The sequence below is a fragment of the Typopeltis vanoorti genome, chromosome 10 (genome assembly GCF_054136105.1).
Source record: "Typopeltis vanoorti isolate ZY-2024b chromosome 10, IOZ_Tvanoo_1.0, whole genome shotgun sequence".
Taxonomy (NCBI): domain Eukaryota; kingdom Metazoa; phylum Arthropoda; class Arachnida; order Uropygi; family Thelyphonidae; genus Typopeltis; species Typopeltis vanoorti.
In genome coordinates, this window is record NC_143558.1 from 9,330,923 (window position 1) to 9,355,328 (window position 24,406).

General features: G+C 39.2%; 1 protein-coding gene across 1 annotated transcript in view; it reads left to right on the top strand.

Annotated features, from left to right (window-relative positions):
• The first annotated feature begins 2,641 nt into the window (after nucleotides 1-2,641).
• The window catches only part of LOC150102164 (uncharacterized), a 58,060-nt gene continuing 36,295 nt past the window's right edge, over nucleotides 2,642-24,406 (top strand). The window contains exon 1 of the mRNA XM_090399312.1: nucleotides 2,642-2,961. The gene's annotated coding sequence lies outside the window, so the exon portion shown is untranslated. The remainder of the gene's footprint in view (nucleotides 2,962-24,406) is intronic.

The window sequence follows — 24,406 nt, forward strand, 5'->3', positions numbered from 1 at the left end:
CGGCCACGTATTTATATTCTCAGTAGCGGATATGGTATATAATTAAAAATAAATAAATAAATGCAATTTAAAAAGCCTCCTATATAAAAAAGTAAGTCATGCACAAAGCTAGCAATATAATTTATTATTATTATTATTCATCAAATCATCACATCAAACATTGTTAGAAAAGCTGAGGCATGTTGGAATAGACGGGCCTCTTCAGGTGGTTTACAAACTACCTTCAAAATAGAAAGCATATCACACGTATCGGGAAAACCGAAGCACAGAGCTACCAGTAACCTGTGGAGTACCACAGGGAGCTGTACTCTCCCCAACTCTATTCAAGGTTTACACACACACGATATTAATCAGCTACCACTCAAAGGTAAGATATTCCAATACGCTGACGATACAGCAATAATATCCATCCATAATAACGCAAGCATAGCCCAAACAAATATGCAACATGACATAAATCTGATCATAGACTGGCTCACGAAAAACTCCATACACCTAAACTCAGAAAAGACAAAATTAATGATATTTAGAAATCCACTGACTCGACCAGTTGATAACAAATATATAACCATCCAACATCCACTTTCCAACATAAAAAGCACACAAAACAGCAAAACCACTACAATCACCCAGGTTGAAACAATACGATACCTTGGAATTTACTTCGATGCAGATATGAACTGGAATAGCCACATAAACCATCTACACAACAAATTCCGAACAATAAGTGGCAAACTCTACAGGTTAAAAGACATAGTTCCCACACGCCTAAAAACACTAATATACAAAGCACTATGCCAAAATACACTGAGATACGCTATACCAACGTATGCTTTCAGTGCACCCTACAAATTAAATAGATTAATGTCGCTACAGTACAAAATGATAAAACTGATCTTTTGGGAACAAAGAGAAAATAACGACCTTATATACATTGCAATGTCAGAACACAAAATACTGACAGCAAAACATTTATGTCAATATGGAGCTTTGCTAAAACATTATTTCGATGCCAACTACAGGACAGTTAGAAATACATACCGTATAACAAGACCTCAGACAACTAATTATATCACATATAATTAGTTGTCTGAGGTCTTGTTATATATAATACAATAATCACTACGGAAAGGCCACGCGAAACTTCTACATCCCAGACATGATAAACAAATTACCTTTTGAATACAGAAACCTTACAAACTACAATAGCCTGAAAAAGAGTTCTAAGGACATACTATGAACAAGAAACACGCACCCAAAATACCATACAAATTTAATGAAACACAATATATTCGTTCAGGCTTCCAGTTCAGAAAGCATCAATACATTCCAAATTATTGTGTGTGTGCGCGCGCGCTCTCTCTCTCGAATTTCTGAATCATAGATTTCGTAGCTTCCCAACACAGCAAAAAAAAAAAAAAACAATAAATAATAACCAACTGGTGTCATCCTCAGATAAGCTTACATATAAGCTTCAAGGATGAAAGCAGAGAAATTAGTTCTCATCCAAGATGTATCATATGTAACCAAATGCATGCAATGTACGTATCACATGTAAACCAATGTATGTAATGTATGTATTATATGAAAACAAATGTAATTAATGTATCATATGTAATCAAGTGTATTATTATTATTATTATTATTATTATTCCTGATACCTCCAAGGAGTCCGAAGACTCCTCGCGGGAGGACATCTTCAACTGTCTCTACACCTTACCTCTACTACGAATCAACGCCATCTACCGCCCACCTCCAACACCACCACAACTAGTAATTTTTGTCTGTAAATTGCGTGTGTTCTGAAGGGCCGATTTGTATGTATGCGGGATGAAAAACCCGAGTTTCGGGGAGAAAAAACCCTGCTACCTCCGTATGAGATCGGCTAACTCACCATCGATTGAAATCGACCAGATAAAGATTCCTCCTGTCGCGACGAGAATCGAACTTAGGCCTATTCCAATCGAAGGGCACAATGTACCGTCGTTCTTCCAATTACGCTACGGAGGCGCTTATGTAATGTATGTAATGTATGTAATAACTGTAACAAAAGTATGCAATATAAAGTGATTATATCAATTGATATTGTATATATAGAGTATAAAATTGCAAAGAAACATCTGTAATAATCATCATTATGAATATTATAATAATATACGTTGTAAACAGTTATTATTATTTAAAAAAAATATGTACGAGAAAGTATTTGTTATGCATAAATGTGTTCATATAATGTATGAAATTTATCTGAGAAATAATAAAATGTTAAAAATAAATAAATAAAAATAATAAAAAATTGTCATGGACAAAGCTAGCATTATAATTTTAAATTAGGAATATTGTCTAACGAATTACTGCATTCCTCAGGGGTAAACTATCCGGTGAAAATGTTATTAATTTTTTAGTTATCATGATTTTAAGTCATCCCCCCCCCCCCAATAACATTGAAGCGTTCTCTTTTTCACCTACACCGCTACATTAATACCTTTTTGATTCTTCCGTTAGAGTTCCTTTGCTTCCTACGTTAAATGAACCATGTCTGACGTCATCTCGTGGTCAGCATGCAGCAGACGATCGATTCTACCGTTACGTTCTTAAAACAGCTCACGTTCTTTAATATGGAATAGGACGAGCTGCCGTTAAGTTTATTGCGCAGGAATGTCTTAGAATACCGGAACTTATTTTTTATAAATGCGAAATGCTCTGATTATGTGTGTAATGATATGATTTAAGTTTATTATTAGGAAGCATCCTCATTATGCTGATAAGTAATATGCATAGACTGGCAATGTCAGAATCTCTATATTAAAATCTCTGTGTGTATATGCTTGACCAAATGATTAAGTGTTTGTATAATAACCTATTCCTAGTCTTAAGACGAAGTAAATCAAGGAACAGAAATTCTCTTCTATTTAAAGATTACAGTCAGTTCTCTTTGATATTGTAATACAGATTATTTTGGTAAGTAATTATTTCTTATGCAATTGACGATAAAAATATCACAATTTTTTTTCAAGAAAAAGATCTGGGTCAACGAAATTGTTTGTATTTCCTTTTTTATAATGTAATTCTTTTTCTGTGTGTAGTAAAATATATTGCAAGTAAAAATTTTGCGAATACTTAAGTGCTTAAACTGATTGATATCCATATGATCGATTTTTAATTTGATGTTTTTACATTAGATTTAATTGTGAATAAAAAGGGAAATAACCTAAGCTCAGTAAAAACAACTATGCACGCTGATATTAAGTATTGCCGTGCACTGATAAATAAGCAGAGTTGAATTATAGATAACGTTATGTGGGAGCATAAAATCAATTTTAAAAATAAAATAAAAAATAAAAAATCACTAGTATAATTTATAATGTATTTTCCATTACAAAAGTCTTGAGTACTTGAAATTACAATTTTTTTATATCCTTATATAAGGACTGGCTTAAAGGGGCGAAGCAAGAATGCTTTTCATCTTCCCCGTTATCTGTAGAGGACAGTGTAGGGATAACGTGTTATTGAGCTATTAAAGCTGTGATCATGACAAGAGGGTAACAGCAATAGCCGAGCCTCAGTTAGAACTTCATTGGCTATGGCATTGCCATCCATTACCCTCCAAGGGTATTAATTACCGCATCTCACGGTCGATTATCGTTCTCCCGAGTCATCCAGGTTCTACAATTTTCTTATATAGTCCTTATAAGGACTGGCTTAAAGGGGCGAAGCAAGAATGCTTTTCATCTTCCCCGTCATCTGTAGAGGACAGTGTAGGGATAAGGTGTTATTGAGCTATTAACGCTCTGATCATGGCAGGAGGGTAACAGCAATAGCCGAGCCTCAGTTAGAACTTCATTGGCTACAGCATTGCCGTCCATTTACCCTCTAAGGGTATTGGATTGGATGAATCAATCACCGCATCTCACGGTCGATTGATTCATTACTTCCAATTATGTTCAACAATTTTCTAAACAGAAAGGTTAAAATTAATATCATTCATATTTTAAAAAGGTGTTAAAATAAACATTAAAAAATATCAGTTATTATTGGGGAAATTTTTTTTTTGCTTAATGATATATCTAATTATTATATATATATATAATCTGTGTATAATTAATTATACACACAGATAATGTGCGTGTGTATTGTATGTATATTAATTTAAAATTATTTCTTAAAATTTTCCAGACAGATATTTAAGTATACCCTGTCTCTCTCTGGCAGTTCTGATCACTCAAATGAGCCCATACTTAGATGGCCTGCCTGGTAATATGAGTATAGCTGAATGTGTGAGGAACTATCACATTTCGTTAGACATATGACGAATAACGACATTTGAATAAACAATGATTGGGATCTGCTTCCGTCTGTCATGTATCAGAGATATTCAAAGCACATTTGTTATGGCTGGCAAGTTTTTAACTGATCTAGATTCGGTACTGCTTCCGTATCGGTGGTTCCATCACAGGTGGTCTGGTTTCTACAGGAAGCGCATGAAGTAGAGCATTCCGAAACACGCTTACCTGGCGTAATAATTATTTTCAACGACCAGAAAACGTGAAAGTCTGTCTCGGGATCTTTCTTTCAGTAGGGCAGCCAATGACTTGTTCGAAGTAGACCAAACAAAGCTAATGGACAATTACTAATAAACAAATCCAGGATATTTCGGTACCGGTGCAGAATTAGTCATCAAAAATAGAAATGCTCTACTTCATATTATTCCTCGGATCTTAAAAAATATTAAAATCCCTCTTTTTTAGATTTTCCTCATAGTGTGTCAGAATACAGAAATTGTTTCGCTATGTAGCGAGTAGAAAAAATATAATTCTGGAAAATTATCTTTGAATTCTGCTGGCATAAAGGTAACAGAACCTGATGAAATAGATTAATTACTGAGTGATCATTTTGTAGAGGTTGGCCATTAGGATCTTCTCTGCCTATCAACCAGCCTCTGCAATCCAAACTCTCAATTTATCAATGTAGGGAGCATTCCGTACACCGCTCACCTACTTGGTCACTCACCTCTGAACCCTCTTCTACAACTTCCTCATCTCTAAGGAATCCAGGTGACCAGACTAGACCACAGTAATCCAGATGTGGGTGTATCTTATTGAGCATATTACTTGGTTCTTCAATAACCAAGTAATAGGCCCTCTGAAGTTCAACTCTCTGTCCACACCAACGCCCCTAAGTCCCTATCCTCATCAATTTCCTGGAGTACAGTTCCATCAATGGGTACACAGCTGGTAATCTTTTAATCCCAAAATTGAACTGACATCCATCTGCATCTGCTTGTCCATGAGATATCTGTCGTGAGCCATTCTCATATCCACAGCACCAGTTTAATATCCATCCCCATTTTTCTAATTTGCGTAAACAGTATTCCATGGAGTTCCATATGCCCCTCGAATACAGTTATTCCATATTAAAATTATTAACTGAATTTTTATTCATAGATTTTTAACTTTAACTATACAGCATTGTCACAAAAACAGATATTCAAAAAAACTTTCGAGATTTTATATTGGAGCTTATTATTTTTAATAAGTTTCTAATTCTTATACATCAATTCTGCATAAACAAGAAAAATAACCATCAGCTCTCCTAGCTATTTGTAACTTTCAACTTCGTCTGCTTCACGCAAGGTTTGAGTTTAATGGCGTAACATAATTTTGAACTAAGCTGACAATTCTGCTGCAGGCTGATTTGGCATTTAGTACTCTTATATGAAATAAAAATTGCATACATTTCGCAATTATTGGTGTTTGAACAATGCATATTAAAAAGATATAAAAACAAACTATAAAAAGATATATATTCATATCTTTTTATAGTTTGCTTGAATAAGTTACATTTTTCCATAACAGCCAATTTTGTATGTTAAAACTGCAATGGGAAATGTTCTCTCTGAACTCTATTTTAAAAACGCATTTTAAATGAAAGTGCAATTACCGTATGTGTGGAGAACTCAGACGTTGCTTTTCAGGAAGTTCTTTAGTGGGGCGAATATTGTTTTCATTTTCTTTCTGTGAATATTGATTCAATAAAATAATTTTTCGAATATAATTTATTGATATTTTATAAATTTTGATTTAATTCGTTTAATGACTGTTTTTGTTGAGGAATGTTCATTTTCTTTCGCGAATATTCCAGCCTGATACGGCTGTGGAATTCCCATCTTATTTTCCCCATTAACAGGTCTAGTTGTCTGTCACTGCCTTTTACCTAGGTTTAAGATATTTAAGAGTGCTGTGCGGTAAATCAAAATTTCCGTAGTCAACTTTGTCTATCAGTGGGGCTCATCTTCAGAATTACCATAAATACTGTTAAAATCGCTAATTTTCAAAAATATCCAAAAGATTGCTTGATTTAATTTATTTTTGTTAATAAAAATTCGATTATTATTATATTTATTTATTATTTATTTTTTTAGCATCTTCACCAATTACAGTTTAACTGAATTTTTATTCATAGTTCTAAATTTAACTATACAACATTGTATAGTTAAATTAAATTCATAGAGTTCTAAATTTAACTATACAACATTGTCACAAAAATAGATATTCAAAAAGACTTCCGGATTTTATATTGGAGCTTGTTATTTTTAATAAGTTTCTAATTCTTATACATCAATTCTGCATAAACAAAAAAAATAACCATCAGCTCTCCTAGCTATTTGTAACTTTCAACTTCGTCTGAGGATGGAGTGGCAAACGAGAGATCGGTGCAAGACATAAGTAGAGAGGAAGTGGATTGGGTCTGAGAAAAATGAAGAATGGAAAGGCTGTGGGGGCAGACCAGACACCTGGGGAAGTGTGGAAAAGTTTGGGCAGTGAGGGCGTGGATATGTTATGGGATCTGATGAGGAAAATAGCCCAACAGGAAAAGATACCAGAGAAATGGAGGAAAAGTATTCTCGTCCCAATCTACAAAGGAAGAGGAGATGTTCAAGAATGTGACAACTATAGAGGGATCAAGCTGATGTCACACACACATTGAAGATATAGGAAAGAGTAATTGAAGGAAGGATACGGCAGGAAACGAAAATTGGTGAGGAGCAGTTTGGATTTATGCCAGGAAGAGGGACAACGGATGCGATATTTGCGCTAAGGCGATTGATGGAGAAATATAGAGAGATGCAAGTGGAGCTGCACATGGTGTTTATAGACCTGGAAAAGGCATACGACAGAGTGGCTAGGCAGGAGGTATGGAGGTGTATGAGGAAGAAGGGGGTGTCGGAGAAGTACGTGAGGATGGTGAAGGAGATGTATGAGGGAACAGAAACTCAGGTCAGGGCTAGTGTGGGCATGACAGAAGGGTTCCCCATTGTCGTAGGGCTACACCAAGGGTCAGTTCTGAGCCCCTACCTCTTTGACCTGGTCATGGATGTACTAGTGGAGGATGTCGAGAAGGAGGCACCATGGAGCATGCTGTTTGCCGACGACATTGTTTATGCGAATCATCCCGAGAGAAGCTTGAAAATACCCTGGAAGAGTGGAGAAAGGCATTGGAGGAGAGAGGCATGAAAATTAACCGGGAAAAGACTGAATATATGTCAACGGGGAGTGACGAGGATATGATCATATCCTCGTCAGACTTCAGGGTGAAAGGCTAATTTCAGGGAAGAAATTCAAGTACCTTGGGTCGGTCGTCGATAGGAATGGTGAATAACATGCGGCTGGATGAACTGGAGGAAGATGAGCGGGGTCCTGTGCGACAAGAGAGTGAGTTGTAAGAGGAAAGGAAAGTTGTATAAGATGATAGTGAGGCCGGCGATGCTTCATGGCGCGGAGACGTGGCCTATAACAAAGGCACAGGAGAGGAAGATGGAGGTAGCGGAGATGAGGATGTTGAGATGGATGAGTGGTGTGACAAAGAAGGACAGGATAAGGAATGACTACATCAGAGGGACGGTTAAGGTGGGATCAATTGGCAAGAAGATACAAGAAAGTAGGCTGAGGTGGTTCAGACATGTAGAGAGGAAGGGTGAGGAGTATGTTGGTAAACGAGTGGAGTATATGGAGTTGGAGGGAAGGAGGAAAAGAGGCAGGCCCAAGCTCAGGTGGAGGGATAAGGTGATAGAGGATCTTAGGGAAAAAGGATGGAGTCCGAAGGACGCCCTGGACCGCAGAACTTGGAAGAGGAAGTTAAAGATCGGTGCGTCGACCCCGTTTAACATGGGATAAGGCATAGTGAAAGAAGAATTACAAATAATGAACATTCTTTGTGCATAATGTGCTTATATGTATAATGTACTGAGATTTTCCAAATATAAATACAAAATCTTGAAATAATTTTTAATAATAAAAAATATTGATATTCTTCCTCACGCATTACAGCTTTGATATACTATTAGAGGTTTTTTTTTTTTTTTTTTTTTTTTTTGCAAGGGGGATAGGATACGCTTGATTAGAAGCCAAAAAAATCTAAACCTAATTTTAAATTAATTATTATTTTTATTCTGTTTCTAACTAAATCATCTTCATGCAATTATAAATTTAACTAACTTTAAGCTCACCAGATGGCAGTGCTATACAGTTTCAGTTTTATTTAGGGATTAATTCTTTGTAATGCTCTGCAACACTGCTAAGCTGCTTATTTATTATTTATTTTATTTTATTTATTTTAGTTTTTTGTTCAAAATTCATTTTGAATGCCCAAGAAGGTTTTTCTATTTCTCAATCTTGCCGTATGAGTATTTCAGAATAAAGAAGGGTCAATGCAGATTTAAGACGTTTGTCGCCGACCACAGCATAATATACAATATGTCATGCTGTGCTTCTAAGCCCAAACACATTTGTGTTTTAATAATTTTTTAATAAGTATAAATATTTCAAGGAACTAGTTCAGTGAAAACGTTTTTTTTTTTTTTTTTTTTGGTTCTCGTCTTTAATAAACAAAATAAATAATTTTTGTTTTGAAGTTATGCTCTGTGTTCCCATGGTAACAGTATACGTTTTGTTTACGTACACCAGATGGAGGAACAATCTCTGTTTCCGATGTCAGACGAGTAAAATGAATTTATGTTATTTTCGTAATAGCATTAGATTATTCTTGCGTGTACTAAACGAAGAGTGTATTTTATATATCGTCAATATATGTGTTACCAAAGGGACAATATTTGGGCATGCTGAAGTACTGAAGTTTTTATATAATGTTTTTATATAATGTACTCTTTTCTAAGCAAATTTTCTTAGTAGATGGTCAAGAAATGGAGGAAAATAAAATGAAGACAGGAGACTCTAAAATGTCTTAAAAGAAGAAAAAAGAGAAGAAAATTATGAGAATTATAGAACTAATTCCTTCTACCTGAAAACGAGGATGCCAGAAACAGACAAAAAAAAAACCATATGTAAAATATATGTGAAAGTAAACTTGATTGAAATTAAGTGTAGTTCGTAATGAAGATTTAAAAAAAAAAAAGGAAATCCCCTAGCTTATAGTGTTCTTTATATGTCCCCTTTCAATCTCCAATGGGGAGGAGTGTGCAAAAGAAAGGGAACAAACACTTCTACTGTTTCGTTTTCCAGATCAACGGCACACTTTCTTTGACCGGTCAAAAACCCAGAATATAATTCTGTCACCCCTTTTGCATCCAATGGCCTCCTTTTTGCGATGTGGGGTTGTTGACCCACGTCCCAAATCGGGTAAGGACTGAAAGTGCTAAGAGATTATGGAAAAATTGTTCCATTTTTCAAACACTAGATGAGGAGTAGTGTGTGTGTGTGTGTGTGTGTGTGTGTGTGTGTGTGTGTGTGTGTGTGTGTGTGTGTGTGTGTGTGTGTGTGTGTGTGTGTGTGTGTGTGTGTGTGTGTGTGCGCATGCGATCGCTTACGTTCGTCCTATGCATATTGTGACATCGTTCAATCGGTAGCTCTCGTTGGCTCAACTGGGAAAAGCCACTGCTCTACTCTAAAAGCTGTAAAATTAGACAAGTTGGACATGTTTGTATAAGCATGCTATAAACAAGTTTATTTTTCTTTTCCTTTACCCATACTATACGGTCGAGATTTCCTGATTTGAGATTGGTTTATAGGATGTTTATAATTGGCATTTATTGGGTTTTTAATCTCCCCCATAAACTCTAATATAAGAAATTATTAGCATTTTGGAATGATCTAATGGCTTTCTACTCGTTTGCCCATTATTATAGTCAAAGTGGATTATTAGACCACGTACCTTTCATGATGTTAGATGAAGAACTGTTACCCTGAAAAACTAAGATTCAAAAGCGATAGATTATTCTGGGAGTGTTATACGGAGCATCTCCCTATGTTTTTTTTAGCATTTTCCTAACCTGGACAACTATGGATGTAAAAACACTTCCTAGCATCTGGCAGACAGTAACTCTGAGTGAGTTAAGCAAAAAAAAAAAAAAAACTGCCATTTTTTGACAGTGTCCAAAGGGCAAAATTAAACCTAACGATGTTGAAAATGTTTTTTTCACAAATTTAAAAAAAAATAATTTGAATCAAATTTAGCACATTTTGACCATAATAAATTCTCATAAGATTCCCTGCTGCATTTTTTTTTTTTTTGAGATGGACTGAGTCCTTGACTCTATCTCTTCATCTGATTGAAGAAAACGTGCGGATCGTGTGTTATTTAGCTGTAGGCTTTGGTCATGGCTGGATAGCGGCAATAGCCGAGCCTCAGTTAAAGTTTCATTGGCTACAGCATTGTCATCCGTTACCCTGGTATGTCTATCTCTCCCGGCCCTGCTGTAATTTTAACGATTAACATTTCTGATAGGGAAACAGTGACTGGAAATATTTGAGCGGGCTTGAATATTAAATATCAGAATTGTAGTTTAAGATGGCTTTTGGTCTTTTATGTTTGAAGTAATTGCAGCTAGTTGAACCAGCCTGTTGGGGTGTTCAGATGCTTTTGAAAAGAACGGACGTTCTTGTTATAGTTTTGCAGGAAAGTGTAAATATAGGGGACATCTGTGTCTCGATGGAGTTGCACATTTCTTATGAACCGTGGAGCGTTTAGGATCATTCGTAGACATTTATCTTGCACTCATTGTAACTTGAGAATATTAGTATCCGCGGTATGGCTCCAAGCCGGATAAGTGTAAGTGAGTATAGGACGAACCATCAGTTTGTAGATAAGCAGTTTGATTCTGGTGTTTAGTCTACTGTTCCTGTTGATTAGTGGATAGAGTTGAGCAATGGCTTTTGATGCCTTTACGCAGAGAGCCTTGATATCGCAGCTGAAAGTTAGCCTTCTGTCCAGTAGTACACCAAAGTATTTTGCTTCTGTTTGCCACGGGATTTTTGTGTTAACTAGGAAGATGTCCCCTTTAGGAAGCATCGGTCTTCTGGTGAATAGCATGGCTACGCCTTTTTGGGGACTCACTTGCAGTCTCCATTTGGAGAACCATTTTTCGATCAGTAATAGGTTTTCTTGTAGTTTTTTTTTGATGGCAAGATGCGGCTGTAGAGATCTGGCTAATATTGCTGTATCATCCGCGTAGAGGACCATGATAGATGACAATGGATTGTGCGGGATATCACACATGTATATGGAAAACAGAATCGGTGCTAGTAAGGATCCTTCTGGGACTCCAGCCAAGACACGTTTCTGTGCCGAAACCGCACCACTGATCTTGATTTGCATGTGCCTGTCAAAAAGGTATGATTTAATTAGGTGAACCATTTCCAATGGTATTCCAGTTGAGATCAGTTTATGCAGTAATCCGAAATGCCAAATTTTATCAAATGCACTGGCTGTGTCAAGGAAAACATCCCCAGTGCATTGATGCCAATTGTATCCAATTGAGATGTATTCGACTAGTCTATGTATCTGTTGTGTGGTACTATGGAATTGACGGAACCCAAACTGCTCTTTAGGAAGAATGTTTAACTTGTATACGGAGGCTTGGAGTCTGGTAAGAATAACTTTCTCTGCAATTTTATCCAAATTTGAGATTAGGCTGATTGGGCGATAATTTTGAGACAGGTGCTGATCTTTTCCTGTCTTATGAATTGGAATTATATGTGCCACCTTCCAACAGGAAGGGAAATGTTTGAAACTGAGGATGGAATTAATTATGTTGGTCAGATGTACAATAGCTATACGAGGCAGCAGCTTTATCACCTTGTTGGAGATGCTGTCAAGTCCAGGAGCCTTTTTATTATTTTTTATTTCTTGATTATATCATATATTTCTGCTGGTAATCGGGGTGCAGTTTGATTGGAGCAGGTTACAGAAGATTTTAATGAACGTCTGACATGTCGATAGATCACGTAGATGTGATTGCAGTCTAGATGTTCATATGAGAGTTTACATTGCTGGTCTAAGTTTTCTGCTATTGCTTCGGCTTTTTCTGCATCAGTGTAGATGAGGCCTAGATCTGTTTGGAGAGGAGGAAGAGATTTGTTTTTGTTTTTGAGCTTTCTGAATACATTCCAAATAGAGTGATTGTCAGGAGAAATAGAAGTCAATCTTTCTTCCGAAAGTTGACTTCTATGTGCTTTAAAGGCATTCTCACTGCAGAATTGAGCCTATTCAGGATTCGTTTGTCTTGTGGTGCGCGGGTATTGTGAAACTTTTTTCTAGCTTTATTTTTCTCCTTGATCAGGTTCATGATATCTTCTGGCAAGTGGTTGGGCCTGAGGGCAGTTATGGAAGTAGTGACTGTTGTAAAGGCTGTGTTAATTTGTTGAGTCAGATCTTTAACAGCTGTTTCAATTTCTTCTTTGGATTTTATAAGCAGAACAGGACTAATATATTTCCGTACTTTGGTCAACCTTTCTGAATGATATGAATTCAGAAAGGAATTCCTATCATTCCTTTGATATGAAAGAGTGTGCATGTGTGTGTGGGGGAGGACGGTTTTTCTTGATTTCCCAACTGTAGCAGTATTGGATTGTGATCCGATGAAAGATAATTTAGTGTCATTAAAAGTGTACTGGAGTCTCACATTCTGCAGTATAATTACGTCCACGACATCAGCTGTGCCATACGTATTATGATGGGTAGGTTCAGTGGTACATGCCACAACCGCGTTGTTGGATCCTGTACAGTTAGCAAGTATGTAGCCGTTTCTATTGATGACAGGCTCTCTGATCCCCAAGATGGCGTCCAAATCCGAGGAGGGTAATGATTTTAATGGAGGATTGTATGCTGCATAGATTTTTAGTCTACCAGTCGAGTTCGTGAGAACCTCTACACCTATAACCTCTAGATTAGTGGTAGGTGGGATATTTACAGAGCGATGACTAATGTAATTCTTGATTAAAACGGCAGTGCCGCCGCCTCTGTGGGTCAGCCTGTCAGTTCTGTAGAGATGATATTCCCTGATTTTGAGTTTGTCCGATGATCTCATATGCGTTTCACTTATCAAAACTACATCTGGCTGATGTCTTTGGGTGAACTCTTGAAGCTCCAAGACTTTATTTCTGAGAACGTTCGTGTCCACGCGATAATCTGCATTGAGCCTGGATTTAGTTTATTCCTGTTAATGAGTGAGCACATTGAGGATGGTTTGTGTACCCTTTAGGAATCTTTTAGTAGAGGATGGTGTAGGGTTTGATCTGCTGAAGTCTAGTAGCATATTTGTCAGAGAAGAGGTGATGGTAGCTGTAAGGTTTTTGTGTGTGGTACTAGCTGATTCCGTTCAGGAGTTATCTGTTTAGAAGGGAATGCATCCGCATATGTCCTTGTCTGTCATTACTGAGTTGTTCTTCTAAAGGCCTCTGACAGCAGCAGATGGGCTGCTGACAATTTTTGTTGGTCTTTGAGGGGCTGAGAAGCTGAGGCCTCTGGCGTGGATCTACTTGGGGAAGGAAGAGTGTCTGTCTGTCTCTGATCTTCTATTTTTTGGGTTTTGAATGCACCTTCCCCCTGTAGTTGGCACATTTAGCTAGGGTGGTTTTCGGCTTTGTACAGGTATTGGTTGGGTGGCTGTCCCCACATTTTAGACATTTAAACTCAGTCTTACACATTTTCTGGGCGTGGCCAAATTTTTGACATCTGTGGCACTGACCTGTTGAAGCCCTTTTTCTTAAGGATTCTGGGCTGATTTTCAGTCAACAGATGGACATCAGGTCATATATGTTTGTAAGCTTGATTGATCTCAACTAATACTAGTGGCATCGGAGTCTTGTCTTTTTTGGTCATTCTGCTGACCTTGATGGGTGGTAGGTCCTAATGGTGTAGATCAGCAGCCACTTCTGTGGACACGTCTTCAGACACTCCTCTGAGCACCACCTTCAGATTTTTCTCTGAGTCAAGTGAGAAGGTGTGATACTGAATGTCTCTGGCATTCATTTCTTCTGTGAGTTTTCGATAGTCCATCACTGTTGTGGGCTGAATCTTGATGCCGTCGGTGACATTTTTTGCGTAGTTATGAGAGATGCGTAGATTGAACATGGTAGAAACATCCATCTTTGTTTTTCGCGCAGTATAATCGGAGATATCTTTTCTCTAAAGAGCCTGTGTAGCTCAGTAGAAGTGGCGTTTGCACTCTACAGCGCTTGACCGCACGAAGAAAGGATGGTGGTTCAAATCTAGTCGCCGACTAGAGGAACTTTTTCTAAGCTTTTTTCGGCCGGTTCCCGAGTTAGTCGATCTCTGGCACAGGCTAGCGGGTTTTTTCTCCCGGAAACTCGGGTTTTTCGTCCCGTAAACTCAAGAAAATCGACCGTAGAACCCACACTATTTTCAGACATTAAAAATATTGTGTTAGGGTTAGGGACCACGAGATTGCGGCACTAGCTTGCCGCCTTCTTCACTGCGCACCGATGAATCAGTGATAGCCTTGGGTCAGCTATCTCTGATTGGCTACCAGTGGAGATTGAACTGCCCATTCAATCTCCAAAAGTTAGATAGGGTAAACGGCCCCGCCTACTCTCTAAACCGACCAACATAGGCGTTAGCTGATCTTTTCTCTAATAGAGGCAGAGGAGTCCGAAACGGGACCATCTTCTTCCATTCCATCCTCTTTTGGTGGCTCAGATGACCTGGGTTTGCACTTCTTGCACGCGCGTACCTCCATGGAGGGGGCGGAGATCTCCAAGTCCCGCCTCTCATCTTCTGGAGCATTGTCGTCGTACTCGTTGTCATCCTCCGACATAGAGTATAAATTAAGTTCAATTTTTTTGAGAATCTTTTTCAGTATATTTATGGCTAGTCCTCTGTCCAGTGACTCACCAGGGCGTCAGCGTCAACCTGACTTATACCGAGAAAACGAGATGCAAAATCACTATTTAAGAGCACGGGTCTTTGAGTCTGCGTAGATGTCTCGTAGACCCAATCAATGGTCTACCCACAAAGAGAATCTCGCAGCCGCAAAATACTATCAGCAAAACCAAGCGTTGGAAAAACGTGCGAAGTAGAAGCAATTTTTAGTTTTATAGTACCCTAATAAAATGGGAAAAGGAGTGTCAAGGACTCACTTGGCCTCAGAGTGAAACCCACCTCCCTAAAATACCATACATCCACCACTGGTCCTCATAGCGGGTGGGGCATACGCGTATTTTTCATGCAGAGGGAGAGACAGTAGGTTTCAAACTGTGTTAACTCCAGTGCAATGTGTGTTCACCGAAAAACTTCCTATAAAATTCAGTCAGGTCCGATCACATCAAAAGTCAATAGCAAAAAATCAATATCAATCATCAATCTCTATTGAATTCCCCTGCATCAATTTTTTGACTTTTGACATTAATGGCTTTAGGGATGAAGCAAAATGCTTTTCATATTCCCCACTATCTGTTACGGCTACAGTGAGGGTAAAATTTTATGAGCAGTTTGCTCGACCTGAATGGGCATGGAGATTATGCATCGCTGCAGGAAAATGGTTTTTGGTCTTTTATGTCTAAATATATCCGTTCCATCGTAGGCTACAGCTTGCTGAACTAGATAGTTGGGGTGTGTGGACGTTTTTAGGAAAACCTTTGTTGCTAAAAATTGTAGGAAAGAGAAGAGATAAGGAATATTTTTTCCTCGATGAAGTTGATTGTTTCTGATCAACCATGGGGCGTTTAGAATCATTCGAGGGCACTAATTTTGTACACGTTGCAGTTTGAGAATATTGGTATTGGAGGTGTGGCTCCAGGCTGGAGAAGCACAAGTGACAAATCATCAGCTTGTATAAAAGCAATTTGATTCTGATGTTTAGCTTGCTGTTTCTGTTAATTAGGAGTAATCTGGGCCATGGCTTTAGATGCATTTGCACACGTAGTCTTGGTTAAAAGTAAATTTTTGTCGAGCACGACACCAAGGTATTTTGTTTTTGTCTGCCAGGGAATTTTAGTATTGAATAACAAGACGTCTCCTGCAGGAGATATCGATCTTTTCGTGAAGAGAATGGCTGAGCTCTTTTGGGGATTTACTTCTAGTCTCCATTTGGAGAACCATTTCTCTAACTTTAGAAGGTTTTTGAAGCTTTTTTAGTAACAAGGTGTGGCCGAAGAGATCTGGCTATTATCGCTGTATCATCCGCATATAGGGCCATGAATAGATGGCATTGGATTGTGCGGAATGTCTGACATGTATATAAATAATAGCCACAGAGCCAGCAGGAATCCCTGCGGTACTCCGACCAAGATATGGCGCTGGGATGAGGTAGTACTATTGATTTTGACGTACATTCTTCTATTCTGTAGATGTAATCTAACAAGATGTACCATTTTCAGTGAAATACCGGCTGAGTTAAGTTTATGTAGCAATCCGAAGTGCATATTTTGTCAAATGCTTTGGATAGATCAAGAAAAACAGCTCCAGTGTATTGACGCCAGTTGTAGCTGGTGGTAATATATTCAACTATTCTGAGGATTTGCTGGGTAGCACTGTGGTGTTGCCAAAAACCGAATTGCTCTTTAGGAAGGATGTTTAATTCATTTACTGAAGCTTGAATTCGTGAGAGAATGACCTTCTCTGCAATCTTACCCAAGTTGTTGGAGATGAGGCTGATAAGACGATAATTGTGAGGCCTTGCTTATGAATTGGGATTACTTCAGCCTGTTTCCAGATGGGAAGAAAATAGTGAAACCTTAAGATTGAATTTATTATTATGGTCAGGTGCACTACAGCTTTTCGGGGCAGCAACTTGATCACCCTGTTTGAGATGCCATCTGGACAAGAAGCTTTTTTGTTCTTTAAATTTTTTAATAATATCATATATTTCAGCAGGTGATGTGGGTGCAATATGTTCAGCACTAGTATCAGAGTTTTAATGAGTGTCTGACCAGTCTGTGAATTTTATACAAGTGATCGAAATCTAAGTTTTCATATGAAGGTTTGCATTGCTCTTTTAAATTTTTTGCTATGGCTTCTGCCTTTTCTACGTCTGTGTGAACAAGGCCCTAGTCAGAAAGTATAGGGTAAAGGAATCTGCCTTTATTTCTGATATTTCTCAGTAGTCCCCAGATAGAGTGATAAGTAGATGAGATAGAGGCTAAGTTTTCTTCCCATAATTAGTCTTTGTGAGCTTTGAGTGCATCTTTCACTGCTCCATTTAGTCTATTAAGAACTGTTTTGTCTTGTGGCTCGAGACTGTTATGAAATCTTTTCCTTGTTCTGTTTTTTCCCTCTGGTCAAGTTCATAATGTCTTCGGGCAGACTACCAGACTTCGGGACAGATCTATAGGAGTGGCTGCCATTATAGCGGAGTTAATTTGTTGGGTGAGGCTTGTGACTGCCGTTTCGACATCTATAGAATTTATATGAGGAACAGGTCAAATATAATCCCGGAGTACTTTTGACAATCTTTCTCATGATATAAATGAGTGAGAGGGAGGAGAAGACAGGTATTCTTGTTCTCCCAGTTGTAGCAGAATCGGGTTATGATCAGATGACAACTCGTTCAATGATTTTAGGCTGTACTGAAGTTTAATATCTTGCACGATAGCTATATCCAGGATGTCAGCAGTGCCGAACGTACTAAGATGAGTTAGTTCGGTGGGGCCTGCCACAACAGCATGGCTTGATCCTATGTCGTTGGAAAGGATGCAGCCATTCTTGTTGGTGGTTCTACAATTACAGGCAGGGTGCTTGGAGTTTAAGTCTCCGGAAATAATGATGGACTCTGTAATGCCTAAGATGGTATTTAAATCAGAATGCAATAGAATTTTTAAGGGTGGGTTGTAAGCTGAGTAGATTTTCAGTCTGCCAGCCGAACTAGTGAATACTTCCACAGGCGTGGAAGTATTCACTAGTTCCTCAAAGTTAGTGGTTTTAGGGTTGTTTACAGAATGGTGTTTCATATAATTTTTAATGAAGATGGCAGTGCTGCCACATCTATAGTTTAACCTGTCAGTTCTCTATAGGAGATAACTCCCTATTTAGGGCTGTCAGAGGGTTTTAGATGTATTTCGCTAATTAGAATAACATCTGGTTGGTATCTCTGGGTAAAATCTTGGAGCTCCAGAATTTTGTTTTTGAGGCCATTTGCATTCCATGCAACTATCTGAAGAGTGGTTGGAATTAGTTTATTTCTATTCATCTATAAGTGCTGTGAGGATGGGGCCTGTGTTTCGAGTAGGAATCTTTTAGTGGAGGTTGCCGAAGAGCTTGATAGGCTGAAATCTTGTAGCATGTTTGTTAGAGGCAGTAATAACAGCCCTCAGGTTTGTAGGTGCTTTTGGTTGATTCTGTCCTGGTGTTGACTTGTTTCTACGGGTAACATCTGCATAGCTTTTTTTTTTTTGCCTTTGGCACCCTCTTTCTTTGAAGACCGTGGCCGCCGAGCCTCTGGCTTTGGTGCAAGGGTCTCTGGTATTCTTGTACTAGAGAAGGAGGACTGTGTAGCTGTCTCCAACCGTCTGTTCTTCGGGTGCTGAGTACATCCTTTGTAGTTGTCAGGGTGAGAGCCACCGCAGTTGGACCATTTAGTGGAGTTGGTTTTGTACAGATATTGGTTGGGTGGCTCTTCTCACATTTCAGACATTTAAACTCAGATTTACACAGTTTCTGGGCTTAGCCAAACTTTTGACACCTGTGGCATTACCCAGAAGATGCCCTTCTCCGGAGTGGGTGGGCTGGTGTGATGATAAGCCCCAGATTGATTTTAAGTTGTAAATATTTTTGTAAATGTTATGGATCTCTACAAGGACTAACGGCATGGAAGTCTTGTCAGATCTATGCATTCTGCTGACCTTAATAGGAGGCAGATCCTGTAAGTTAAGATCAGCAGCTATCTCTTCTGGATCAATGTCTGCACAGACGCCACGGAAGACCACTTTTAAATTTTTTTCTGAACTGAGTGAGAAAGTATGGTACTGAATCCCTCTGACATCCATTTCCTTTGTTAATTTTCTGTAATCTGTCACCTTGGTGGGTTGTGTCTTGATACCCTCATCCACATTTTTGGCCTTTGTGTAATCAATTTGTAAACTGGGCATTGTAGATCTTAGAGCTGACCATCTGTGTTTTTCTCTTAGTATGATCGGAGGCACTTTTTCTTTGGGAGAAGTAGTGGAGTCCGAAACTGGATCAACTTGTTCCATTTCTTTATCTTTTGGTGGTTCTACGGTTGTTTTGCGCTTCTTGCGTGCGCGGACCTCTTCAAAATCTGAAGGAGTAGAGATCACCTAGTCCAACTTTCTTCCATTTTAGCGGCGTCATCACATGTGACGTTTGCAGGCGGAAACGTATCATAAAATTTCACCTTTCCCGGCCAGTTGTTATTAAGCAGCTCGCCAAGTCTGATGAATTCACGATATACTAACTCAAATATCGTCTCATCTATTTGTTTTTCCATGCCTATCAATGTGATGTATCAGAAGCTCAGGGGAAAAAAAAACCGCTTACCGTGCAGTTTTAGCCTGGCCTGCACTTCTGTAAAACTGCGAATTTTTTGGATAAAAGCACTGGCATAAAATGGCGAGATCTTCAGAACACATGTACAACAAGTATCACTTACAAAAGTCTTCCAGAATTCACCTCAATCAAACTAATGTAATCTTGAAACCCTGCTGCAATTTAACGCATAACGATACTGACTTGATGGGTGAAGCATAAATGCTTTTCATATTCCCCTTTGTCTGAGAAGGAAAGTTCTTTGAGTGGAGAATTATTGAGCTTTAAGCTCGCCCTGAAAGGGCAGTGAGATTAGCTGTGTTTGGCTGAGCATAGAATTGACTTGGGTCTTTTGTATTTGAGAAATCTGCTTCATTGTAGTCTGAAGCTTGCTTGATCAGCGGGTTCGGATGAATATTTGTCTTGATGAATAACTTTTCTGCTAGGTCATGAAGGAGGGATGTGATGTAGGGAATGTTGATTTTTCTGTGAATCTGGGAGTTTCTGATAAACCACGGGGCATCCAAACTCGTTTTCAAAACATTTGTTCTGTATTCTTTGTAGCTTTTGAATATTTGTGTTCGAGGTATGACTCCATGCAGGAGATGCATAAGTGATGACTGCGCGTATTACCCCTGTATATGAGTAATTTGTTCTAAGTGTCCAGTTTACATTTTCTATTGATCATGGGGTAGAGCTGCGCAATTACTTTGGATGTCTTTGAACTTATGTGTTTTATATGACTGGTGAATTGTAGTTTTTTGTCGAGCATTACACCGAGATATTTGACTGTATTCTGCCGTGGGATCTTAACTCCTAGTAAATGTATATCTTCCTTGATCTGAGGCTTCTTTCTAGTGAACAGTAGGGCTGAACTCTTCTGTGGATTTGATTGAATCCTACAGTCCATCAACCATTTCTCTAGTATTTTGGAGTCTTTCGATGGCTAGTTTGGGGCTGAGAGATCTTGCTAATAATGCAGTATCATCTGTATAATGCAGTGATTGTTGAGCTTGGGTTTTGAGGGATTTCAGCTATATAGATAGAAAACAGCAAGGGACCAGGAGTGAGCCCTGCGGCACACCCGCCAGGACCTTGCGTCTGGTTGACATAATTTCATTTATTTTGACTTGCATAAATCTGTCTTTGAGGTATGAGTGAATTATTTTAACTAGATTTGTAGGCATATTGAATGTGATGAGCTTGTAGAGAAGACCCTGATGAAGACCACACCTTATCAAAAGCCTTTGCAGCATCTATAAAGACCGCAGCTGTATGGAGGTTTCGGTTGAAGCCTTCGGAGATGAATTCGATCAGCCTGTGGATCTGTTGAACGGTGGTGTGACTTTTTTTCTAAATCCAAACTGCTCATTAGGAATTATATCTAGTTTATCCGTTTCTGATTGAAGCCTTGTAAGGATTACTTTTTCTGCGATCTTTCCAAGGCTGGCCAGAAGACTGATAGGTCTGTAGCTTTCATGGAGCGGGGAGATTTTTCCAATCTTTTTAATTGGCGTGATATCCGCTATCTTCCATGTTAAGGGAAAGAATTTGAGTCTGAGGATGGTATTCATTATGTTGAGTAGGTGTACAATGGCTTTTCTGGGGAGTAGTTTGATTATTTTGTTTGTGATGCCATCTGAATCTGGAGCCTTATTGTTGTTCAGATGGGTTAACGTATTTATAACTTCTGTTGGAGAAGTGGGTGTGACAGGTTCTAGGTCATCCTTTTGTTGTGTTTTGGCCTGCCTGACTTGGCAGTGAATCTTGTAGATAAGACTGATGTTCAAATTTTCACAAGAGGAGCTGCATTGAGTTTCCAAACTGTCTACCAGAGCCTCTGCCTTTTCCTTGTCAGTATGGGCTATTCCTTTCTTGGTCTGAATTGGGGGTAAAAGTTACCTTTTAGTGCGGAAGGTTCTCAGGAACTTCCAAATGGAGTTGTCCTCTGGGTTTAGTTTCGTTAGCTTGGATTCCCAGTCTCGGTTTCGATGTTTTTGGAGAGCTTCACGGACTTGTCTGTTTAATTTATTCAGATTTGTTTTATCTTGCGGGGCTCTTGTGTTATGGTACCTCTTTCTGGTTTTGTTTTTCAGTCTGATTAAATCCATGATTTCCTCGGGGATCCGACCACTAGGATGAAAGACTGTAGTTTGGGTAAATGACTTTATTGCTTTTTTGATTTGACTGGTAGGGTTGTTTACAGCAAAGTCTATCTCCTCTTTAGTGTGAATAGTAGGGACTGGGCCAATGTGGGCAGGGAGAATTCTGGAGAGCTTCTCCCAAGATATGAAAGAGTAGGGAGGGGAGAATTGCTCTTGTATACCGAGTTTAAGCAGAATAGGGTTGTGATCGGACGAAAGTTCATTTAATGTTTCCAGCTGATATCGGTATCTGATGTTTTTGAGGATGACTATGTCAAGTACATCTGAGCTTCCAGCTTAGCTGTGATGGGTGGGCTCTGTGGGTCCGGCTACAACAATAGAATTTTGTATTGAGTAATGGTTTAGAGTTGGACCTTTTTCGTTGATTGTGGAGCTATACCAGGCTGTATGTTTGGCATTAAAGTCACCAGCCATGATGATGGAGTCTATGAAGCCAAGAATGGTGTCCAAGTCAGATACCAGTAATGGAATGCTGGGTGGATTATATACAGCATAGATTTTGATACTGCCAGCATTGTTGGTATGAATTTCAACTGATGGTATAAACTTTAATACTGATGTTAGATTTGAGTTTATTTGATCATGGGATAGAGCAGCCTTTGTTCGTGCTGCCTCTGGATAAGTTTTGGGCATTGTTTTCTTTCCTGAGTTGTCAAGCTGGAGATAATTTGGACTGGGGTGCGACCTGCATGGCTGTCTTGAGCATTGCTGAAATGTGTTGGAAGGGTAGTTTTTGCTGACCCTCAGTTCTTTGGGTGTGTAATGCATCCCTTGTAGTTGGCAGGGTGAGGTCCTCCACAGTTGGTGCATTTAGCTAGTGTGGATCTTGGCTTGGTACACATGACTGTCTGGTGCCTCGCCGCATTTCAAACACCTGTAATTTGCCTTGCAAAGTTTTGGGGCATGGCCAAAACTTTGTCACCTATGGCACTGCCCAGCTGACGACTTTTTCCTTAGTGGCTCAGTGGAAATTCTGAAGCCACAGATCGCAGTCAGTTCGTATATCTCTTTCAGTGCCTTGTCAATTTCTATGAGCACCAGTGGCATTAGCCGTTTATCTGACCTGAGCATCCTGCTCACTTTTACTAGTGTTAGGCCCGAATCATAAGGTCAGCAGTGATTTCTTCAGAGGTGACACCTTCGTACAAGCTTGCGTATTATCAGTTTCAGTACCTCTAGGGACTGCTCCTTATTAAGGATCTGGATCTGGTCTTTGATGTTTGATGTTTTCCATAGCAAAGTGGCGATTTCCTGCCAGCAGAAATTGTTTGATAGCAGTATAAATAATCCCGCAGGGCTAGGGGTTGCCAGCAAAGTATCCTGTAGACCTAGATGGACAACTTGCAATATGTAATCCCGCAGGGCTTGGGGCCTGCCAGCAAAAGTCCTGTAGACTGAATTAGTCTACTAGCTAAATTTAGTCATGTTGCGACCTACTAATTGGGGAAAGGAGTATCAGTATCTCACTTGGCCACCATTTGGAAACCTACCTCCCTATAAAACCTTAAATCCGCCACTGGTCCTCATTGCGGGTGGGACCTGCCGGCCATTTAACCTCTTGCACGTTTTGTGCAGACAGGGACAGTAGGAATCAAACTGTGTCAGAGCCAGTGCAATGTGATATTACCGAGAAACCTTGTATGCAGTGTATCAAGCTCAGTCTAAAATAATACGTCCGTTCTCATCAAAAGTCAAAAGCAGAATCTATGTGCTGCAATTTGCAGGACGCAGGACATATATGGCACAGAAGGTAAAGCTTGACGCATTTTATATTCCCTGTTGTCTGTTTCTCGGGAGCAGTGATGGGAGAGATTTGTGAGCTATTTTAGCTCGCCCTGAGTGGGCAGAAGTGGTTACACGTCGTTGAGTGTTAGGATGGCTTTCGGTTTTTTATGTTTCCAGTGGTCATTACCGTCATCGTTTCCGGCTTGTTGTATTAGTTGATTTTAATCCGTAGATGTCTTCGTAATGAATTTCTCGGCTAGGGAGCGTAGTAGTGGAGAGATGTAGGGGATATTTATGTCCCGGTGGATCGGGGCGTTCTTGATGAACCACGGGGCGTCCAGGATCATTCACAGGCACTTGTTCTGTAGTCTTTGTAGCTTGAGGATGTTTGTTTTGGAGGTATGGCTCCAGGATGGGGAGGGCATATATTATTGCGGGACGGAACACTGTCTCGTAGAGTAGAATTTTGTTTCTTGAGCTTAGTTTGCTGTGTCTGTTGATCAAGGGTACAGCTGGGAGATAACTTTTGAAGCTTTGGTGCATGTGCTCTTGATGTGGCTGTTGAAGCATAATCGTTTTCGAGAAGTATTCCGAGGTATTTTGCTTCAGTTTTCCAGGGAATTTTAGAGTTGAACAGGGTGATGTCTCCTTTGGGGGATGCTCGTCTTCTTGTAAAGATATCGTTGTGCTTTTCTGGGGATCTAATTGTAGTCGCCAGTCTGTAAACCATTTTTCTAGATTCTGGATGGTGTCTTGTAGTTTTTTGGTTACGAGACGTGGTT